The sequence below is a fragment of the Phascolarctos cinereus genome, unplaced genomic scaffold (assembly GCF_003287225.1).
Source record: "Phascolarctos cinereus isolate Bilbo 61053 unplaced genomic scaffold, phaCin_HiC Scaffold_2;HRSCAF=192, whole genome shotgun sequence".
Classification (NCBI taxonomy): domain Eukaryota; kingdom Metazoa; phylum Chordata; class Mammalia; order Diprotodontia; family Phascolarctidae; genus Phascolarctos; species Phascolarctos cinereus.
The window spans coordinates 296,397,952-296,422,110 of NW_027555625.1; the positions used below are offsets into that span (position 1 = coordinate 296,397,952).

Here is a 24,159-nt window from a genome sequence, read left to right on the forward strand (position 1 = left end):
AGGTAGAAAATTTTTCCATATGTTGTGCTCCCTAACCCTCTTAGAAATCTACTTCCCTGCAACTCTCCCCTACATCCTCCTCCTGATGCTTTCCAGTGCCAAGCAAAACAAATGGAATCCCCCTTCCACTGGCCAACCCTTTAAGTATTTAAAAATTACCATCATGTCTTCTCTTGGCTAAACTTTAGCAGGATCTTTGAAGTTATTCTTTGCACTAAACCTTGAGCTGCACTTTGAAATTTTAGTATGCAACACACAAGTCAAACTACTGAAAGGACCAGAGCTTTCTTTCATAGTTTCCATATATAATGCAATTAGTGCAGTCCCTGGCATAGAAAAAAGGCTTAATAAATGCTTTGTTGATCTAATGTATGAATTACAGCTCCTCCTCTTGAGTGGGAAGCAGGAGCACTAGTGTACTGATTAGAAGATACCTGGACAGAATTAGTGTACTTCTTAGTCAAGACAAAGGAGAGCTCAAGAATTCGGAGGGACAGACAAGGCAAGAAACCAATGAGGGAAGACAGTGTCTCTCTCTATGCCTAGTTTCCCCCGCCTACACCCCAGCATTCTACTAGGGATGGACAACCCAAGAGGATGCATGGAATCAGTGCAGTCGATAAATGAGGTAGGAAGCATTCAGAGAGAGAGGATGGGAGATTTCTGCCCATGACCAAACTGCTGTCATTGAAAAGTTGTTCCCAGCTCCTAATCTTCCTATGCCCTTGATCTGGACATTGGCCCCCAATCTGGAAAGGCCATACACTGAATAGAGTCTGAGAACTGTGATGTACATCCTTCACTTCTTTTACCACTTCTGGGGAGAAAGCAGCTGAATTATATCTTTGCTAGAACTGCTGGGCTCAGAGAATGCTTACTATATATTGCCTGAGATCAGCCTAGCTCTAGAAGCTGTGGGAAGGCAGCCCACAACACAGTGAATGTTATATTATGTATTGGTTATTCCTTTTATTGAATCTATACAACAACAAAAAAGATACTCTATACAACACAGCAGGCCTTTATGAGTAGCCAACTCCATCCAACAAGGTCACATAATTAATAATTAAGGCTCCGCACAATATAGCGGACTAAGAAGGAGGCAGCATTATTCTAGTAGATGGGAGCTCAAAGGTCATTTTTACCTGGGAAAATCCATACTAATTATACCATTACACTAATGAGACGAGTATGGCTACCCAAAGAGTTAGTACTGGGATATGGAAGGTCACCCATTCTCTAAGAACCACAGAGGAACTAGGACTTCTTTTTTTAATTTTTATTCATTTTGAACTTAAATACAAAAAGACCAAAAAAATAACATTTCCATGTACACAGCACAACATAAAAAGAGGATTCAATACAAAACCATGAATTTCCATTTCACACTGTTTACTTTTTTTTAAAAAAAACTATGTAATAAATACATGTCATTTTCAGAGCTACCCTGCTTTTCTGTGCTTCCTTCTAAGTTTTCTTTTGTTCTTTGCTGTATACTTTTTATTTTTTTCTCTCTCCCTCTCCACTCTGCCCTAGAAAAGAATACATATGTGTGTGTGTGTGTGTGTGTGTGTGTGTATATATATATACACACACTTATACATATATACACATACATACATATATTTATGTTTATATATTATTTATGTGTGTGTGTGTGTGTGTGTGTGTGTGTGTGTGTGTGTGTGTGTGTGTGTGTAAAACCATGCTATACATACTTCTATTCATCAGTTCTTTCCCTGGATATAGATAGCATCTTCTTTCACAGATGCTGTATAGTTGATTGAGTATATACGATATTCAAAATGACTTAGTCATTCAAAGTTGTTCTTAGAATAATATTGTCATTGCCATGTACAATGTTCTCTTGGTTGTGCTTGTTGGACCTAGAACATCTGCAACATTCTCCTTTCAGGAAGACGGAAGGCAACCATCAGGGGAAGTATGGGACTTCCCAGAGTCACTTCTTTTTGATGAAGAGGATTTGTTTAGTAACTGGGAATATATCTGATGCTATCTCACATGGATAGAACTGAGTTATAAAAGCACAACTTGATTAAAATCCTACTCTATTGCCACATCCTAGAATGGAGGTGAAATTGGTTTCTTAAAATCAATTTCAGCAAGGGAACCAGTTCTGGAAGGTCTTACCAATACGGAAAGGTTGAGCAAAGGAATATCTGCCTAGCATAAAATTGGCCACCAGGTTTGTTTTCCTCCTTAGTCACAGCCATTCATAAAGACTATGTGAAAAGGTATTAAGGTGTGATTTCCAAATGTGGAAGGATGATATAAAGATTCTTTTTTAAGTATGGTAATAAAGGACTTGACATTTACATATATGTACATACACATATATATAAAATGCATGCAAACATACAGTGTGTGTTTCAATGTATATATACATACATTATATATCCTTTGATCCTCAGAACAAGGCAGATAGTATTATCCCCATTGTTCAGATGAGAAAACTGAAGCTCAGAAAGGTTATGCCACTGCATCCCAAGAGATTCTCAGATAAACTTAAATCCCTCCTAATCAGCCACATTGGCTTGCATAGAAAACAATCTCATTTCTCAAAGAGAAACCTTACTGAAATTACTAAACCATCATGACATGATTTTCTGTGCCCAAACACATTGGGAACATAGACTAAGAGCTGGAATGGCCCTGAGAGGCCATCCTATCCAACCTGCACATTTTACAGATGAGGAAATTGAGAGCTAGCTGAGCAAGTGACTTACTCAAGGTTATACATCAAATATGTGATTTGAACTCCAGAATCAGTATTCTTTCCACTTTAGCAAGTAGCTCCTCATGTCCCATTTTGCCACAAAGATGGAGCTTTTATTCTACTTTAAACATCATTGTACCTTAACAGAGTCTTCATAGTCATTCTCAATTGACCTTCAGTTACTAAGTTTTACTCCTGAGTTCTAACTGGTCTTTATCTCTTCTATGGAAAAAAGTGATTAAAAACCCATTCAAAACAAAAGAAAAAGCTTTTGATTTGTTTGTTTACTAAATATTTGAAGTGGTTTCATCTTACTGGGCCTACAATCACCTCATCCACAGAATTAGGCTACTAAGCTAGAACAGCCTATAGGTCTTACAGCTAGGTCAGTTCTAAGGTCCTTTCCTGTTCCAAGGATCTAACATTCTTCCAGCTCCATCACCGCAGGCTCTGAGATCACTTTCACTTTCTCCATTTCTTTTGCTGGCTCCTCTTCTTCTGTCCTCCAAATGAATGTTCCTCAAGGCTCCATCCTTCCTTGGCCCTCTGAACTTCTATATAATATTGGTTCCAACCACTGCCTCTCTGCATTTTTAATCTGGACTCATTAACAGGCTCCTTGATCAACAGGAGCCAGCAGTCTCAGAATGAACATCATCTCCGATGGTCAGCCTGGGCTACAACAGTACAGAAACTGCTTGTTTTTGGACTTTCTAAATTGTCAGGAAATTTTGTACTTTATATACTTTTCATCCACTTTGTTTTTGTGTGTAGATAATTAGGCTGGTTTTTTTTACAGTAACAATAGATCTCATTAAGGAGGCCCTAATAATGTTCTAGGATTTGATGCAAAAAATATAATCTGCAAAGAGGAGCAGATTCTCTCTAAGGAATTCCTCTGATGATATAATTGAACAAAATTTGTCTCTATATATTTATCTAATCCTTTAACTATCAAGGCATTTTGTGATATCATTGATATATTCTTGTTTATGTTGACATTTACATATATGTACATACACATATATATATGTTCCTTTTCAACTTCCACTCATTGCCTCTTATTCTGCCTTCTTACAGTCTAGAAGAAGCCAACTCCAATAAATTCATCCATAGAAGAGTCATTTCCCCAGAGCTACGGGAAAATCTATTTTCCATGTGCCCAGGATATCACAAGAGAAAGTCAGGCTGGATCACAACTGGAAAATTGCCTACCTTGAAATCACAGGGTTCTTTTACAGATCTCAAACTACCACTCCAAGAGACCATGTCTTTAAGGCCATTGTGAACATAGACTGCTACATGACTGCCATTATGTAAAACAACTTTAGCTCTGAATCTCAGAAAAACTGAAGTGACAAATAACTCATAGAGCAAAGGAAAGACATATGGTAGATATAACAGGCTCCACTATGACATCAATAATGGATTGCAAATAAGAAATAGCGTATTTTTATACTCTTTGATAGATCCATAATTGCATTAGTTTAGGCACTTTTCCCCCCACAAGCATACAGGGTAAGCTTTAGTAGCTTAAAATGGCACTAGAATTTTTGGAACACTTTATGGAACACCTTTATGCCTTCTTGGGTCTGTATAATTGTTATCTATGTCTGTAAGGACCTTAATAGCCTCCTCATCTCACTGAGGGGCTGCAACCTGCACCTGTGGAAGGAGTACCAGCATTGATGAGAGTACAGATCTCTCAAAGTTTCAAAGTAATTTGAACAAAAAAAGATCTTGCAACATGTAGTTGGGCTGGAAGTCCATTGAGTTAGTCAACCAGTATCTTAGATAGGTCTCTCAGGCAAACAATAAGCTAAGCCCAGAATTACATTGGTAGAGAAGAGCAGATTGAATCACAGTGCAAAAATTGTGCAGTTCTTTCAATGATCCCAAGATGCTCCCTACCAAAGAGCCCATGTTTCTATATTATATGGCTATGAATCATGAAACCCTTATGGATTAAAATTGCAGGTGACCAAAAAGGCAATAGAAAGACACATGGTGAGTATAAGTAGTATAGATCATATTACCAACGATATCTCATGCACAAGAGATTGAATAGAAGACACGAAGAATATTTATATAAAATATATAACATATGTACATATCTACACATGGGTGTTTATGAACATACCTGTATGCATACATCTGTATGCATATACACAAATATATAACTGGAAAAGGAAATGCCCTGGTCTTATAGTGAGAACAAGGTATAGTAGATAGACAATGTAAGAAGTATAAAAAGATCCAAAAGAAGACCTCGGGCATGTTTGGTAGCAGTCTTCAAGCAAAGGCTGGATGGTCATTTGTCAGGGAGTGTTATAGAGTTGAACTTTGTTTAGTTATGGGTTGAATGAAATGACCTTTAAGGTCCCTTCTAGCCCTACAATTCTGAATTTTAACTGCATATGATATCACTCTGATCAGAAAACTATCACGTTTTGCAATGATTAATATATCTTTGAGGTTTAATAAATGGTACGCCAATGCCTTAAGATGATCCAAATGTCTCTATCTCATAGTTTCAACCTGGCTACGCATTCTTCACAACCAAAAATTCATCTTCTTCATTTGGAATCTCAAAGGCAAAAACCAAGAGAAATAGATCCAGTTTTCAAAAGCCTTTCCTCAATGAAAATTGATTTCCACACCCACCCATTATGCCAATAAGTGATGGCTCAGTAGCAAGCATCCACAGGGACATGTGGGCTACTGCACTCCAATGGCCTATTTTGGAAAAACTAGCATTGGGAATGAAAAATACCAAAAACATCTTAGAAACAAGAGTCTAGTATTTTCCAGTTAAATTTGTTACTCCATAAAAGGAACTGGAACTATGAGAATTTAAACCAAGTGCTGATGTACTTTGCCAAGTACTTTTTATTTGTTTTTCTTTTTTTACAACTCATTTGCTTACAGCAACAACCAAAAATTCATTCCATAGGTTCAGAAGTATAGAGAAAGCTCAAATTCCCTTGACCTAGTTATCAGGCTCAAACAAGAGCAAATGAGAATTAATGTGGTCCTACCAAATTAGAATTTAATCAAATTCATTATACTCTCCTCATCCTTAATAAGAACATTTTCAAAGAATCTCTTAAATACTAAGGTTACAGGAATTTTAATTTTGTTTTGAATATCCAAGTAATTAATTGTCTTAACTGTGTAATAAAAAAAAAGCCTAAAGAAAAGAATAACATGATGTTTGACTGATGATTGCTCTCATTTGAATCCAATAATTAGCTCAAGGGAATATTAGCTTTCTATATATTTCCAAAAGAAGTAAAAGTTGATTTCTTAAATATTTAAAGGCACTTACGGTTTCATAGGTGTCGGGCACTCCTACCAGTGAAATTGGCATACAGCCTTGGAAAGTTGTTATGGAAAAAAAAAATCGTCACCCTGTGGACAACCTGGTGACAAGCCAAGACTCTCTAAAGCAGTCTAGTTTGTTGTTCAGAGGACAAAGTCCATTATCAGTCCCATGTGCAAAGTTTTGCCATCTTGGTAGATTTAACCTCACAGAGACTAAGTTCTGCTGACATAGACTATGAGAACCCAGGGTCAAACCCACCTCCCACCACAACCACTCCCATGCCAAGCTATAAGGAAGTCTTCAGAAGATGCTTTAAATGTGGAAAGGGGGAGTTTATTTAGCTGTAGAAATAATACTCTCACATGTCAATAGTACTTTATGGTTTACAAAATGCTTTCCTCACAGAAATCCTATGAAGTGCATATAGATCAAGGATCATTATTTCCTGTGTTAAAAATTGGGAAACTGAGTCTTAGAGAATTGAAGTGACTTACTCAGATTTATATAGACAAGGAATAATGAAATTGAAAGGTGCCTTGAGAAATGGTTTCCTTGACTCTAGGGAGACCCCAATTAAACAATTCTAAAGGAAGAATCTCAGATATGGGAAGTAAGAGCTAGAAGCAACTTTAGTGATATATGAGGAGAGTATAATTAACACAGTCCAACTTCCTATAGTAGGGTGAATTTGTATTAGTACAATCGAAATGTATTTCTCTTAGCAGACACCAGCTAACTGCATTCCCATTAACTATATAATATTTCTACATGCCTCCCATTCCCCATCCCTCACATGGGGTAAGAGTTGAGATCCCCAGTTTAAACCATTGAACTGCTAAAGTTAGTTTAACATCTTCACAAAACAAGCTTCAGAAAATTACTACAGAAATTTGAAGACAGAAAAAACACACTACACAAAAACAGTTAATCATTCTCCTGCCCATTAAAAAAAATATTAAGTGTTCCCCAAAGGGACAATGCCTTCACAGTTAAAAAAAAAATACAGTCTATGAAAGAAAGTAAACCTGCTGGGGGTAAAGAACTTCAAAGTTCTTTAGAAATAACTTTTTATTACCTTATATGTTCAATTATTTCTGTGGCACTATATTCTCACTTTACGACTGCCTGGGAAAGGGAGGAGATATAATCGGTATATTATATAATATAATCATAATAATGATATATGAAAGAAGGAAAGATATTAAATGTTTTAAAATAACAGATATTGCTCCTGAAAAATCAGTGATTTTCATGAAAATAATAATTTATCTACGGCATCCTTTACAAAAATACAAAAAGGAAATAGGCTTTTGCAAACAACATTCTACAGAAGACCACATCTTTACAGCTATAAAATTTACACAAAAGGGCAGAAAATACAAGATTTCACTGTTTGTTGTTTGTTGATTATGAGAAAGCATTTGATTTGGTCCTCCATCAAAAAAGTGTCTCCTATGTTATATTACCATCATAAAAGATTCCTCAATAGATATAACCTCATTCCACAATCCTCTGATTGTTTTATGATTTGATATTAAGATACATGCCTCCTAAAGATGGTCACTACTGTCATGGAAGATGTTCAGCACAAACTCCAAATGGAAGAGGGTTCCCTATGGACAGTGAGATCATCTGGAAGCTCCTGTTTATAGTTTACATTGTGCTTATTGCACAAAACTCCAAAACAGTTTAGAACTTCTTAAATGAGATCCATAATCAACTCAAGTTTAACTTGAGATGAAGAATGTCTATTGACCAGGCTATGATATACAAGTTGGATAGCCAGTCCACAGTGCTTGATCATAAGTATACATATAGCTTGGCCACATACTATGGGTTGACAGTGAACTGTGCCCAGAAATTAGGAAGAAGAGAGCATGCTAGACCACATTTGGGAATGGCACAGCATTTTCAATGGCCTCATGCTTCTCTCTTAAACAAAAACCAATTTTTAAAACACCAGCATTCTCCTGATGATGCTGTAATAAATCATAAAATACAACAATCTTTGAGAAATCAAAATTGAGGGTCATCCAAAGGGTAGTGGATAGACACATAGTGATTATAGTCTGCAACAGTGACAAGTTGTACATAAAGAATAGCATAAGATACCAAAGAGATGTGTGTTGGGAAAAGGAAGTAGACTGTTAGTAAGAGTAAGGGATGAGACATGGGTACCTACAGAGTATCTCAAGTTCTGAAAGAAAAACCCTACATATTTAATGGATTATTTTAGGGAATTCACAGGGGAACATGGACAAGAATCCCATATGATAAGAAGCTGTGATAGAACTTGTAACACCTCGGGGGCAGCTAAGTGATGCACTGTATAAAGCGCTGGCCCTGGAGTCAGGAGGACCTGAGTTCAAATCTGGTCTCAGAAACATAACACTTACTATCTGTGTGACTCTGGGCAAGTCACTTAAGCCCCATTACAAGAAAGAAAGAAAGAAAGAAAGAAAGAAAGAAAGAAAGAAAGAAAGAAAGAAAGAAAGAAAGAAGAAAGAAAGAAAGAAAGAAAGAAAGAAAGAAGAAAGAAAGAGAAGAGAAGGAAGAGAGAGAGAGAAGAGAGAAAGAGAGAAAGAGAGAGGAAGAGAGAAAGAGAGAAAGAGAGAGAAGAGAGAGGAGAGAGAGAGAGAGGAAAGGAGAAGAGAGAAAGGAGAAAGGAGAGAAAGAGAGAAAGAGAGAGAGAAAGAGAGAAGAGAGAGAGAAAGAGAGAAAGAGAGAGAGAGAGAGAGAAAGAGAGAAAGAGAGAAAGAGAGAGAGAGAGAGAAGAGAGAGAGAGAGAGAGAGAGAGAGAGAGAGAGAGAGAGAGAAAGGGAGGAAGGGAGGAATAGAGAAAGAGAGGAAGGAAGGAAGGAAGGAAGGAAGGAAAGAAAAAAAAGAATTTATAACACCTCATTGGAGAGAATACCTGAATCAATGAGATCATAAATCTCTTGAGGAGACTGAAGTATGTCAGTTTGCCTAGAGAAGGCGAGCTGATCATGGACTGATCATGAATAAGAAATAAAAAGAAAGACTTCAAGGGCTACACTGGCAGCCACAAAGTTTTAAAAGAGTCATAGAAAGGCACCTTGCACATTGGGTGGATCTTCCACAGAGGGCTTGTGAGAAAATGGAGAACATAATTATATAGCTGAACATGGCGGCACATGCCTATACTACTTACTACTAGAAAGGCTGAGGCTAATAGACTACCTGAGTTCAGAAGTTTGAAACTTCAGTGGGCTAAGCTAATCAAGCATCTAAACTAAGTTCGGCATTGAGGCGAGACCCTGGGAATGGGGGTAGGGGTGATAGGGTACAAGGTTGCATAAAGAGTTATGAACCAGTCTAGGGTGAGAAAAGGGGCAAGTCAGAACTCCCATGCTGATCAAAAGTGGGACCAAGTCCATGAGTGACCCCTATACTTCTAGCCTAGATAAGTTAAAAAGATGCAGCCATGGAGGGGAAAAAAAGATTAGTAAACTATAAAGTAACTCAGATAGTCTGTGGTCTACACTTGTGGATGGAGTATAGATATACTATATTAATTCACATTATCCTAAGTTGACTATTTAGTTAGTCCCCACCACAGCCTTGTTGACATTTGCAAATGACAGCAAAGCTAGCAGATCTAGCTAATACATCGGATGACAGAAGTAGGCTCCAGGATATACTAGAACAATGAGCCAAGGCTAATAAGTCCAAATTTAGTCTACACTTGAGTTTTTTTTAAAAATCACCTGCACATGTACAGGATGGATGAAATTCGGCTACACAGTGTGTGAATAACACCCGGACGTTCGTTCCATACGAGTAATTAATAGGACATGGCAGCCAAAAACCCTATAGTAATCTTGAGTTATGTTAACAAAGGCATAATAATATCCAGAGAAAGGGAATATTTGTCTTCTACCCTCATTAAATGGTATATTCAGGATTGATTTAAACACTATGTCACATTTTACAAAATATACTGAAAAAAATTTCACGTCCAAATGAGGGTAAGCAGACTAAGGATAGGACTAAAAACCATCTCGTATTAAGATCAGTTGAAATCACTGGGTATATTTTGCCCAGAAATGTGAAGGCTTTGTAATTGTCTTCAAATATCTGAAAAGCTGTCACCTGGAAAAGAGATTATACTCGTTTTGTACAACATGAGAAGGTAGAGGGTAGAACTTGGACCAGTGGATGAAAGTGGTAGAGAGGCAGATTTTAGCTTGATATAAGGAAAACATTTCCTTAAACTGTCCAAAATAGCCCAGAGAAGGAGAGAGATACACATCTTCAAGTGGAGGATGGATCATGACTTCTCCAGGATGTTAGGAGACTTGATATTATTTCTTGAGTACAGGTTGGACAAGATGTCTCATGTGAATCCTCCCTTCTACTAAAGTCCTCCTCTGATGCCTCATAATAGTAGAGTGGTGATGCTGGGGTCTCAAAAGCTATGCCAATGGAGTACAAGCTTTAATAGGTCCTATGCCAAGCTAGAAAAGGCAACTAGGTAGCTTTGTAGATAGAGCACTGGGCCTAGAGGTAAGAAGAGCTGGATTCAAATCTAATCTCAGATATTTACTAGCTGTGTGATCCTGAGCAGGTAACTTAACCTCTGTTTGTCTTACCCCAGAGGAGAAGGAAATAGGAAACCACTCCAGTATCTTTGCCAAGAAAATTCCAAGAGTCACGAAGAGTTGAACATGACTAAATGACTCCACAACAATACCAATGAAATCATAGGTCCAGTCTCTGTACATATTCCATATTATAATCAGGATAACAAAAGAAAGAATACATTAAAAATCTTGATGTTTAAATGGGAAGGCCTATAGAATACAAACCACATCTTCAACAAACCTGCAAGAAGCAATGGAACATGATATTAACTATTATATACAGAAACTCTGAATGATTGTGATAACCAAAGAGGGATGATTATAATATGCTGATCAGAGAACCAATCAAAACTGCATTTACAAAGAACGGGGGCAGGAGGCCTGAACTTGAAGCTTAACCCTGCCATTTATTAGCCGTGTGACTTTAGGAAGATTATTTCACCCTCTTGCTCTGAGTTTCATCATTTGCAAAACAACTATAACATATAATTAGAATTAGTATATATATAATATATTTTACATTATATGATTATATAATATATAATATAATATCCCTACCATTACTCCAACTCTTGATACAGCCCTGCTGGCTCCTGACCTTTCCTTCCACCACATAAAGACTCAAGGTTTTGGCCACAGCATCAGGACTTTAATATCACACTTATCTCCTGTTGACCATCCTTAAAAATACTCATGTATATGTCTTCATATATTAGCTATGTATTTGAGATTCATGAGGCTGGGGAGTATATCTTATCTAAACTTCATATCTATATCCCCAGTGCCAAAGACAGTACTCCACACAAGAGATGTCAAAGACTCAGGCCACAGGCAGGAGTGCTGCCATAACCAGATTAAAACGTAATTGGGAAATAGTTAGCAAAATAAAGATACAATAAAACACAGATGATGTTAACATACCATATTCTAAGTCAGTATGCACACTCAGCAATCCTAATGCATGTTTTAGGGGCACCCATTTCTATTTGACACCACACTTCTCTATACACAGTAAGGGTCAATAAATGTTTGCTAGATTCAATTACATTTCAACATGGTCTCAGGCCAGTTGTCTTTCAAGTGAAACATAAAAAAAAAACTACTACAGACAAGAACAAATCAGGAGGGCTTAAAAATTTTCAGGGGCATACAGCACAGGCATCTGGCCCTAAGGCCCAAAGGCAACAGAACAGAAAAATTTCAGAGGAATTCCAGGAGGCCCATTTGGTTTTGTCCAGGGCCTTGGTGATGGTTAAATATAAATGTGTCTTTATTAACACCAACCCCCTCCCACCCCATCCTCACCCAATCTCCCTTCTCATTCCTTCTGTCTCACCTGGTTCCTCTCAAGCTGCCCTGAAGTGTCCCAGACTGTAAAATAACACTCCTTAAATCAAGTCACTTTTACTTTGTGGACCTCAGTTTCCTCCTCCGTAAGACCAGAATAATGCTCACAGGCTTGTGACAAAATTGGTTCTGCCAACCTCTCAGTGCCCCCAGACAACTCTCTAGGACTAAGTTTGTATGCACTGACAGAGGCAATTTACTTGCAGGGAATTCCCTACACAGATGGAATCCCAGGCCTGGAATGATAATAACAGCTTGCATGACCTACCTTGAAAGGTTGGTCTAAGAAAGCCCTTTATAAACTGTAAAACCCCATATTTGAGCTATTATCTTTAAGGTTTCTTTTAGATCTAAGGTATGACTCACTAACTCCCCCATTCCTTCAGGGGTTTATCTTAGATAGAAAGTAATGAGCGTCTGATTGAATCCATTCACAACAGCATGACTTATTGTTAGGTTTTCACAGATTTAGAATTAGAAGGGACTGAAGATAACCTTGCATTCAACCTCCCACCCCCTCATTTTACTGATTAGCAAACAAGGGCCCAGATAGGTTAATTTACTTGCCCAAAGTCACACAGGCAGTAAAATGGCAGATGTAGAATTCAAAGCCCCATCCTCAGACTCCAAATCCCATGCCCTTTCCACTGTACCATATATTTATATTATAAAAGAGGAACTTGTTGGCGCAAACTTGAAGTTGATAAAAGGAGCTGAAAATTGTGGAAAAGCAGATTTCAAATGGCTGTGAGAAAAAACTTCATAAGACTTAGAGCTGTTCCCATCATTCTTAGTGTCTCCAAAATTCCTGCAGTTCAGTTCCTAATCACCTCTGGCCTAGATTGTTGTAACAGCCTCTTAAATGGTCCCCTACCTAGTCTTCCCCCTGTCCAGTCCTTCTTCCTCGCAACTGCCAAAGTCACTCCCCAGCTCAAAAAGGTACAGTAGCTCCCCATTTATTGATTGTATTCTAGGATAGAATACAAACTCCTCTTTTGGAGGAAGGGGAGGCATTAAAGGCCCTTCGAAATCTGGGTCCAACCTACCTTTCCAGGGTTATAAAATACTACATCCTGTCATGTACACTTCATTTCATGCCTAGAATACATTCCCTCTTCACAACATCCTCAATATCTTTGCCTTCAAGAATCTCTGGCTTCTTTCAAAAGTCAACCACCTCATACATGAATTGTTTCTCAATACCTTCCTAGCTGTACCTGTCATCTCCAAATTACCCTGCATATATTTTGTACTTAATATGTGCACATATTGTTTTCCCCAAAGAACATGAGGTATATTTTGCCTGATCTCATCATTCCCATGGATTTAGTAATCATCTCTATGTAGAAAATTCCCAGATCTGTTTATCCAGCCCTAACCTCTCTCGTGACCTCCAGTCTCCCATCTCCAACTGCCTAATAGACATCTCTAACTGGATATCCCAGAGACATCTTAAACTCAACATGTCTAAGACTGAACTCATTACCTTTCCACTGAAAACCTTTTGCTCTTACTAACTTCCCTATTACCGTTAAGGCAGTACTATTCTCCCAGTCACCTAGGCTGGCAACCTAAGTGTCATTATCCCCTACTCTTCATGCTTTTACCCCTTCTTTATCCAATTTATTGTTTTCAAGTCCCTATTCTACCTTCACAACATATATTGTATATACCCTCTTCTCTTTTCCAACACTGCCACCACTCCTCATCACTTCATACCTGTACTATTGAAATAGTCTGCCAGCTGGTCTCCTTGCCTCAAATCACCATATTCCAGTACCATCCTCCATTCAGCTATCAATGTTAAGTTCAGACTGGATGGTCATTCCCCTATTCAATAAACTCCAGAAGTTCCCCGTTGCCTCTGTTTGGCTTTCAAAGTCCTTCATAACATGGCCTCTTCCTACTTTTCCAAGCTTCTCACACTTTACTCTAATCCATGTATTCTACAATCCAGAGACACTGGTCTTCTTGCTATTCTGAACCAGGAATTTTCACTGGCTGTCCCCCAAACCTGGAATGCTTTCTTTCTCCTCAACCTGCCTCCTAGCTTCCCTGGCTTCCTTCAGGTCTCAATTAAAATCTCACCTTCAGCAAGACACTTTTCCTAGTTCCTTTTAATGCTAGTGCCTTCCCTCTGAGATCACCTCTAAATTTTCATATATATACATATATATATATACATATACATGTATGTATATATAGTTTTTCATATAACTTTATAAGCTTTTTCATATAACTTTCATATACATATGTGAACTATATATATATATACATATGTATATATATATATATATATATATATATATATATATATATATATATATATATATATATATATATATAGTTTGTTTACAGTTGTTGTACATTATGTTCCCCATTAGACTGTGAGCTCCTTGAGGGTAAGAACTGTTTTGCCTTTATTTGTAACAGCACTTAGTCCTATGCCTGGCACATAAGTTCTTGATGAATGCTTGTTGACTTTACTCGACCTTGAGCACAGCGATTGTTTTCACCTTTATATCCCATGGCACAAAAAGGTCTTTCAACAATAAATGTTTTTTATTGATTGGTCCAAGAGTAGTACATGAAGCCTCATAAAATAATAGCTCCCTATCCGTGGTGGTGTTCAAGGGGAAATTAGATGACTATTGTGAGTGATATAAGTTTGACTCCTTTTCAGGTACAGGCTGGATTAGATACCCCTCCCCAACCAGGCTCCTTTCTCTCTCAGACTCTGTGAATCTAGTTAATCTATGGTATCTTCTAACTCTAAATTTGTAAAAGTCCATTAATGTGCCAGGAAGATATTTTCGAAGATAAGTTCTTTCCTGACACATCTTTCAATACGCCCCGATTGCTTTTAAAAAAAATAAAGAAACTTTTTCTTCTGGCCTATCAGAAGAACAGGTCAGTAAGTGGCATTTGACTTCTCAGTGTCAGGTGTTAATAGCCTTTACAGGTATCAAAACCTATTTTGTATGGATGAAGCTCCCTGACAACTAGGTAAAGTTTCTATAGTCTTTCCAGTTTCAACCAGCTCTTACTTTCAATGCAGGCTGGGCTATGCTCTTAGGTAAGTTCCTCTGGTTACCCAAACAGCTGCTTCTCAAAAAATCAATCATCATCATTATCATCATCATCATCGGCATCTTGCCATGGAACTTCTGAATATGATACAGTGCTCGGCTTTACCATCACATTAAAATGCCTGGAGATCAAGTATAGCCAGATGCAAGTTGAAATGAATTTCTATGACAGTCCCTAGGTAGATGGATTCTAAATAGCCAAATACTGTTACCACTATCAAAGCAGTTGACTTTTGGGAATAGACAGCAGGGCAGTTGAACTTTTGGGAATAGGAAAGCAACACCTGCTGCCAACCATGTTAGGTTATTTAGGAAACCAGGCTCTCTCCAACTCTGTGGTCACCTAAAGTCAGTAGATAAATAAAAAGGAGACCTAGAATCTCAAGGCTGATATTCCTAATAGCCCTCACACTACAGCTGACAGTCTTGAAAAGGAAAGCAGAGAACTAGATGAATCCTTTTCATGGTAAAGTAGTATGACCCTAAAATGTACCTTTACTTGGGCACTTTGCCTGTGTATTGTCTTCCCTCATATTCCTAGGAACATTATCTGTAGGAATGCACTATTGGGTGGATAAGGTCTTACATGTCCAGAATTTCCTTATTACTCTAGTCACAAAGTCAGAATCCATCCAGGCAACTTCAGGAAAAAAATAGCCAAAATATGTCATTTTAGAACTGAAAAGATCAAACCTCTCACTTCTTTTGATATGGAAACTCCAAAAGGAAGACACTTCCCAAGGTCACACAAGCATGTCAGAAGGGAAGCTAGAACTAGACTCCAAGTCTCCTGATGCCCAGGCCAGTGTTGTCTCCACTGCCAGACTGATGCCTCTGTCTTTTTAGATTAAGAGAGGATATCAGCAGTTAGTTTGTAATAAATACCTGGTGTGTGAAACCATCAAACCAGTTTACCACTCTCAGCAGTAGTTATTCCTTGAATGCACAAACGCTTCTCTCATGTAACCATTCCTCTGTGCAAAAGCCAACGTTTATAGGATTTGCTGACATAAGGAACCTTAGCTATCATCTAGTCTGATGTCCTCATTTCCAGATGAGAAATTAAATGACCTGCCTCAGACACACAGAACCATGATTCAAACCTTGGTCTTTTGACTCCACTCTTCTTTCCACTCTACCTCTTGCTTTCTCTTGGCTTCAGCCTCAACCTTATTTTGATCTAGGCCATGAGCAGGTGTCCTCCCACTCCAACCCTTGATTAGGCTCTTAACTATGCAGGCAGTTGCCAACAGAAAGGAAAGGGTGGCAGAAAACAAGCTACTTTCCATTTAAACGGAAGCCATCCAAACACAGAATTTCAGGAATCATCATCACATTCTTAGCCCTTTGGGGGCTACCCCAGATAGTAACTGGAAAAAACTGTAGCAAAAAGCAACACCACCTCACCCAGAAGCCCACTAGAATACTAAAGGACAGGGTTATAAGAAGGTTGACACCTGAGAACCCAAAGCCTGGTTCCCTCAAAGAAGTGCTCAGGAAGTAAAGGGAGCCTAAAGCCCCTCTACCAATTTACAACGAAAATCCTGAAAAGTAGGACATAATGATGTAGGAATGCTCAGTGGTCATGTGTCTGACACCCTTGCCCCAGAACTTGTGCATGGGCATCTACCCCAGTTTGTTGGCCCTCTCTCTCCAGGTCCCATCCCCTGTACCTAGACTCCTCCTCTGTCCTCTGAACCTGTATCACCTGCTGAGCCTGCCTTTGTTACGTCTCTATGACTATAGTATTTAGAAATGCAAGGAACCTTAGAGATCTAGTCAACCCCTTCATTTTTTGTTTTTGTTTTTGCTAGGCAATGGGGTTAAGTGACTTGCCCAGGTCACACAGCTAGTAAGTGTCAAGTGTCTGGTCTGAGACTGGATTTGAACTCAGGTGCTTCTGACTCCAGAGCCAGTGCTCTATCCACTGCATCACCTAGCTGCCCCAAACCCCTTCATTTTATACCTGAGAAAAGGCTCAAAAACAAAGCTGAGTGACTTGTCCAGGGTTACCCAGCTAATAAGTAACAGAACCCAAATACTAATGTTGAATCTAGGGATCTTTCTGCTATACTACAAACTAACTAGAATCCTGTATCTTCTAGTTCTCTGACCCTGAAGCCCAAGACCTCCCCCTAGACATAAGGGTTTCCTTGGGGTGCTTCTCTCACAGTCCCCTAGATCTATGAGATCTCTCTTTCCCATGCTTTTCCTACAGATTCCATCCTCTTCTTTATAGGCTGGATGTCTCCTTCCTTCCATCCATCCATATCACCTCCTCTACCTATGAGATTCTCTTTTCCTCACTCCTTAGCCCTTACCTCCTCTGCACCTATAGGCACCCTGCCCCCTATTCCTGCAAGGCCCTCTCTGCACTTCTAGCTACCTCTCGTCCCCCACCTGTACGATCCCCTCCTCCTCCTACCCCCATAACCACCCTACTCGGCACCCATAACCTCTCTACTTATAGCAGCCCCACCCCCTACACCTGTAGGGTCTTGTATCTATGGCCCTTACACCTGTAGGGCCCTCTTGCTCCCATCGATATCCCAGCCCCTGCTCCTATAGGTCCGCCCTTGCTATTACAGCCACCCCACCTCCTGCACCTATAGTCCCCCACCCCTGTGGTCCCCCAGCAGTCCCCACCCCTCACCGAGAGAAGCCTCCTACACCCCTAGCCGCCCCGCCCCCTGCACCTGCGGGCCGGCCTCGCGCAGTGCCGAGCCCCGCCCCCTGCATCTCTCCTGCTCCCCTCTGCCAGCCCCACCCAGCCCCGCCCCAGGTTTAGCCAGGACTTAATCTCACCTCCCGGCTCTCCCGCACTGGGCCCGGGGGCCGCTGTCAATGTCGGGGCCGCTGTCGTGGTCGGGGCCGCCGCAGTCCCGGCCGGTCACCTTGACACAGGCCGCAGCGGCCGCCTCCGCCTCCTCATGGCCACGCCGAGAGCAGCGGGCTGGCGGCAGCAGCGCCTGCAGCCAGAAATGGCCCGAACCCGGCCAGAGCCCTAGCCAGAGCCGCTGGAGCCACCCGAGCAGAGCCGAAGCCCGAGCCCAGCCGCAGCGGGAAACGTCCGCTCCAGGATCGGAGCGACAAGACCATCAGCCAATCCTTGTCCGAAGCTAGACATTCTCACCAACCATCTTAGAGTAGGGGCGGGGATAGGCAAATCAGCCCTGCCGAGCCCCCAGTGCGCAACAGCGGGAGCTGCAAGCCAGTAAAGGGCCCAGGGTTGAGTGAGTGGGGCTGAGCTCTCCCCTCCTATGCCAGCCGTCGCTTGGTACAGCTTGGAGGCTGGCCTGCCCCCCCCCCCCAACTCCCTTCCCCGAAACAGCTCTGCACTGATTCCTAGATTCGTTAGAAAGGCCTTGCTATTCTACACCCCCTGGCCTGGCTTTGCTTTAAATCAAATCGATTTTCTTCCTACCTGAGATCAACTGAAGTCATAGCGTGACACAGTTGTAAGGAACCTCAGGGCACAAAATGTAAGAACTGGCAGACACTTAAGAAATTATTTAGACTAGGTTGGCATGGGGGGTTGGGAGAGACTTGTCCAAGGTCACACGGAAAGTGCAAGGCATGATTGGAACTCCAACTGATCTCAACTCCTAGTCTAGCGTTTTTCCAGCGAAGAGCAGTGTAGCACAGTCTAAAGAGTGCTGGACTTGGAGTCAGGAGAGAGATGAGTTTAAGCCACTTCTCTGAGCCTCGATTTACTCATCCATAATAGGGAAATAATATCTTTAGAACTTCATAAGGTTGTCCTTAAGATTAAGTGAAATAGTGCGGGAGTGGTAAGAGAAGGGGGCCTATAAACTTTAAAGTGCTATATAAATGAAAGCCATCACCATGGTTGTTATTACACTATTCTGCCTTGCTCTTTCCTTTTTTTAAAAAAAAAAGTATTTTGTGTGACACACTCCTGATATAGTATCTTCACAATTCAAAGTTAAATCGTAGATTCTGAGGAGTTTAGTTAGTTGGAAGGGACCTTTAAAAACTGAACTAATTTCCCCTTGCAAAAACAAAAAAACCCCCTTCTCCTCCTCTAATCTATTTCCATTGAAAGCATCACCAGCACCCACATCCATAACCCTGAAGTCATCTTTGACTATTTCTTCTTCTTCACAATTATTTGCCAAATCCTGATGATTCCACCCCCCAAATCTCTTTTGCCCATTTCGTCTTTTCCCTCAAACAGCCAGCATCGATGTTTGGGTTATCATCACCTCTCATCAGGATTATTGTAATAGCTTCTGAACCTAGTCTCTTGCCTCCAGGCTCTCCCTTCTCCAATCTTCCTTTTAAAAAATTACCCTCACTCTTTCATATTAAAATGAGGCAATAGTCTGACAATAAAAAGGATGTTTATGGAATGTTATGTTAAAAATCTAACTACAGAAGACTGAAAATCTTTACAATGAGTATTTTCGCCAAAAGAAAGTTTTAATGGAAACAGCAATTAATATTTCTAACTTGGTATCTACTGACTTAAAATGTGGTTTTATACAAATATTAATTTTTTAAAAATCTTTAGAATACAATGAATCAGTTTTATTTAAGCTTGTAGCCTAATGGTCCAGGACAATGAATCAGATAAGGCAATGATTTGATAAGAAGTTACGCCAACCTTGTTTGGGGGTCAACTATTCACAAGTTTTCCTTCAGTAGTCTTTGTAGGAATGATCAAAGGTGAGAAGCACTGAACCCCCACCTTATTCAAAACTAAGATTTTATCTCCAAAGTTTAATTCTGATCCTGTTCTTAACTTATAGCAAAAGGAATTCAGGTAAGTGCAGTATTTTTCAAGTTTGATTTCTATTTTCAAAAGACAAGCCCAATTCTTTCTGCTTTTACAATTCATTCTTCACACTGTTACCCCATTAATATGCCTAATGCATGAGCCGAACCAACTCTCCTCCTGTTTAAAAATGCTTGGTGACTCCCTATTGCCACTAATATAAAGTACAAACCCCTTGGCTTTAAAGCCCTCTATAATCTGGCTCAAACCTGCCTTTCTAGACTTGTTTCATTCTACTCACCTTCAGGCACTCTATATTCCAGCCAGATATAACTTCTCCCTGTTCCTGAATTTTGTCTTGTCCTCTCTCACCTCCATGCATTTGTATAAAGTGTCCCCTCTGCCTGAAATGGACTCCCTCCATGTCTACCTGTTGAAATTTTTCTCTTCATTCAAAACCTATTTCTCTACAAAGCATCCCCTAATTCCTGCTTTTAACTAAAAGTGACTTCCTTTCCCCTCAAATTTTCCCAGAAAACTTCATCTGGATTGCTCCTTGTTTCATATTCACTTGGCATGTCCCATGGTCAGCCACTAAACTGAATATTTCTTAGGAGAATATATGGTCATTTATTCCACTTCTGTATATTAAGAGCCTAGAACAGTGGTGTCCATACAGTAGGCACTTTCAAATGCTCAGTGAGTGTTGAATGAATCAATCAAGTCAAGCCCATTAATTGTATGGATGAGAAAATTAGGATCCAGAGAGAGGAAGTGCTTTGACTATAGTCATATTGTTAATGACAGCCAGTAGTAGCCTCCTTATTCCCAGTCTTTTACTGTATACTAGCTACTCTTAGCATTTCATTTTTAGAATTGATGTATTTAAAGCTACATTTTAAAGCAGGAATTTATGTTGATGTGTTAGGAGTTTAGAGATAAATTGTGCAACCTCAGAAAATTGATGTGTGTAGCCCAGGGCCTTGCACATGAGCAGGTACATGCTCAGCAAGTGTTTGCTGATTTTTTTTTACAGACCATTCTAATGAATTTCACTAGAAGTGAATTATCTCCAATTCAAAATGTTATTCAGGGATATTTTTACTATAATCAATTAGAAGATCAATATTTCCTACATTTAACAACAGACATTTAAGTTGTTTTATTTAACTGCAAGCTTAATTATTTCTGATATTTCTCTCCTATAACATATAATTTTAGCAAAATAAGTTTTTGGAATTTTGAATTTTATTTATGAATATGAAATTGGGCAAATAATTAATCAACTTTAAATCATGTTAACATAAGATATTTGCAAGACAGGCTAAGATGGGAAGCTTGCACTGGTAAGGAAAAATTGGTTTTCATGATTTTCTACTTCTTGCATGATTTCTTAATTAGGAAAAGCAATAATGATAACTTACATGCTTATAGCACTTTAAGGTTTACAAAATGTTTTCCATCTCAATTATAATTATCCTTATTTGACAGATAGGAAAACTGAAAGTCAGAGATTTACCCATGAAGATCACACAGATAATAAATGTAAAAACAGGTATTCATGCTCATTTCTTCTGCCTCCAGATCTAGTCCTCTTGTTACTGTCATAATAAGTCTAAAGGAAGATAAATTTTTTTCCAGGCCTGCTATTGCAATTTAAAAATGAATCTCTTCCATAGTATTTGGAATATACATATTTTATGGTACTTTATATATTCAGCATTGTGCTATATTTATTTCTATGCATATGTTATCTCCCCCTCCCCACTAAATTGAAAACCCTTTATAAGAACAAGGTTTTGTTCTTCACTGTATCACCCCAAAATGGCCATTACAATGTTTGAAAGAATATAAGTTCTTTGAGGGAAGTGAATGTAGTGTTTTTGTCTCGGTATCCACAGCACCCTCCACACCACTTGGCACATAGTAGGAGCTTAATAAATATTTGTCAATGGATTTTTTTATTGCAGGTGTTTCAGTAAATGTTTGGTGGATGAATATTATTCAGTATTAAATCTAGATGCTTATGAACTCTATCAATTCAGCGACAGGCATTTCTTATAGTTGGCCTAATGATAAAATGCTAACTTCAGTAGGGAACTATTGCTCTCAGGACTTAAATGAGAAATGTTTGTTTTTTCATGGATTAGTATGGCCAAAGAATGTATCACTTACTAAGCAAACCTGCTAAGCAAACCTACTGGTAATGAGCTTCTCCCTGCTCAGCTAGGGTAGTCCTTAGAAAGCTGGCCCTGTCTGTCACCAATACTGTCACCAATACACCAGTACAATAAAGCATAGTCCTCAAGAACTCAGAATCACCTTCATATCATGAAGAGACATCAGAGTAGGATTTTATGGAGGGACATTGTGAATATTGACAAGAAAATAATCTAGGATCATCACTAAGCCCTAGTGAATTCTGAAAATAAAACTTTTGTAAAAGGTCACATGAATCTGTGTTCTCAAGCATGATACAATTAGACATTATAATCTGTATTCCATGATATATTTAAGCATTATAGATTCATAGAATGTTAAAGATGAAAAATATTAACATGGTACTTCAAAGAGACAGCAATAAGCACCATGGATAGCACTTATAGAAAATCAGAGTGCTGTAGTTGCATGGTTCAGCACTGGAGTGGTGGATAGCAGCAGAGTAGGGCTGTAATGCACCGCCACCCTGCAGGGATGTTTTGAAATAAACATAAGAATGTGGATTTGAAGCTATTTGGAACCTTCTAAGTCACCAAGTTCTTACTCCATTTTATATATTATGAAATAAGAGATTAAACCACTTGCCCAAGGACACAAGATATTAAGGCCCAGAGTTGGGATGAGAACTCAATGGCTGTAACTACAAATTCATTTCTATGTCTGCTGCACCACCTGAAGAAAGGCAATTACGAGTGTTGGTAGATTTAATTAGACTGACCAACCTGTTTGCCTTTAGGTAATTTAGGTTTAGGTAGAACAAGAACCAGGTGAAAGTCTGGAGAAGGAAGGACAACAATTTATTGTCTGAATTTCCTAAAGTGATTGTGTCTTTAAGCCTCTCCTGCAGTGAGCTAAATCATGAAAGGACAGCCAGAGAATTGCATATGCCTGTGTGCCTCTCCATGTTATCCGGTGTCCTGTTACAATCCCTATTTGGCAGAGTGAGTGATGCAGCAATGGTTAAGTATGTGGTGAGGGCTTTCAGAGACAACTTTAGCTATATTTATAATTTTTTTAATGATATGGTATGACAGAAGGGAAAAGGGAAGAAACCCTAGCAATGAAGATATCTAAAAGAGAAAATTCCAAAAGAGTGGAATTTCTTTCCAAAAGAAAAAAATCACAGATACCACTAATACCAAAAATGGCAAACCAAAGGACATCAATAACTCCTGACTCCATGCCTACTTTCTTATCTTTATAAAATCTTTATGAAAATGGCCTGCACACGAAAAGCTGGTATCCTTAATAAAAGTGTGAAGATACTTGCTTTGACAGCACATATACTAAAATTGGAAAGATACAGACAAGATTAGTATGGCCCTGGCACAAAGATGACATGCAAATTTATGAAGCATTCCATATTTTTGGTAGACCTCCAACTCTGTCACTCTGAATCTGCAAAGCCTTCCACCTAATTGACAGTGGCTGGCAACAGCAACTTTCTACTAGAGCTCCACCCAGGGACAAGTCTGCAGTTGTGTTGCTTAGACCCAAAATAAGATCCTGATCCTAGAAAATCCAGGAGGGCAGCAACCAAATCATCCTCTAGATCAGACAAATTAGGATCTGCTAATAACTTTCAGCTGTCTGGTTTGAAATGCCCTTGTGACCCTTGAAGAAAACAGCACTCAGCTCCTAGAGAATATAGAATCAGGGTCCCAGATAATACAGACAAGTACCATACAAGGCCCTGATATTTCTTCCAGAAGTTCAGAAAGCCTGACTCTAACACAACTCCCCAAATAAAGAGATATCATGATGCCAGGGATTCCCAATACAGAAACCCAGAAGAAGAGAATAATCCCAGAATACCTATAAGCGTGTTGAAAAATATGGCTTGGCCACAAAGTCAACCAGGATTCCTAGAAAAAATGCAATAAAAGTTTTGAAAATGATATTATATGCTATCCACCTCCACAGAAAGAACTGATGGAGTCTGAATGTGGAATGGAGCATACTATTTTTCACTTTATTTTTTTCTGGTCTGTGTTTTCTTTTTACAACATGACTAATATGGAAATATATTTTGCATGATCACACATGTATAACCTATATCAAATTGCTTAACATCTCAGGGGGGAGGGGAGAAAGGGAAG

The 24,159-nt window shown here is 39.2% G+C and overlaps 1 protein-coding gene and 1 non-coding gene across 3 annotated transcripts in view; one reads left to right on the top strand and one right to left on the bottom strand.

Moving 5' to 3' along the window:
- RALGPS1 (Ral GEF with PH domain and SH3 binding motif 1) overlaps positions 1 to 18,165 on the bottom strand; it is a 606,537-nt gene extending 588,372 nt beyond the window's left edge. For both annotated transcript variants that reach the window (XM_020984956.2, XM_020984955.2), the window contains exon 1: positions 17,908 to 18,165. The gene's annotated coding sequence lies outside the window, so the exon portion shown is untranslated. The remainder of the gene's footprint in view (positions 1 to 17,907) is intronic.
- A 5,161-nt stretch (positions 18,166 to 23,326) lies between these two features.
- LOC144456128 (U6 spliceosomal RNA) lies at positions 23,327 to 23,429 on the top strand. Its single transcript, XR_013485029.1, has one exon. It is a non-coding gene; the product is annotated as a U6 spliceosomal RNA (small nuclear RNA).
- Positions 23,430 to 24,159: the final 730 nt, after the last annotated feature.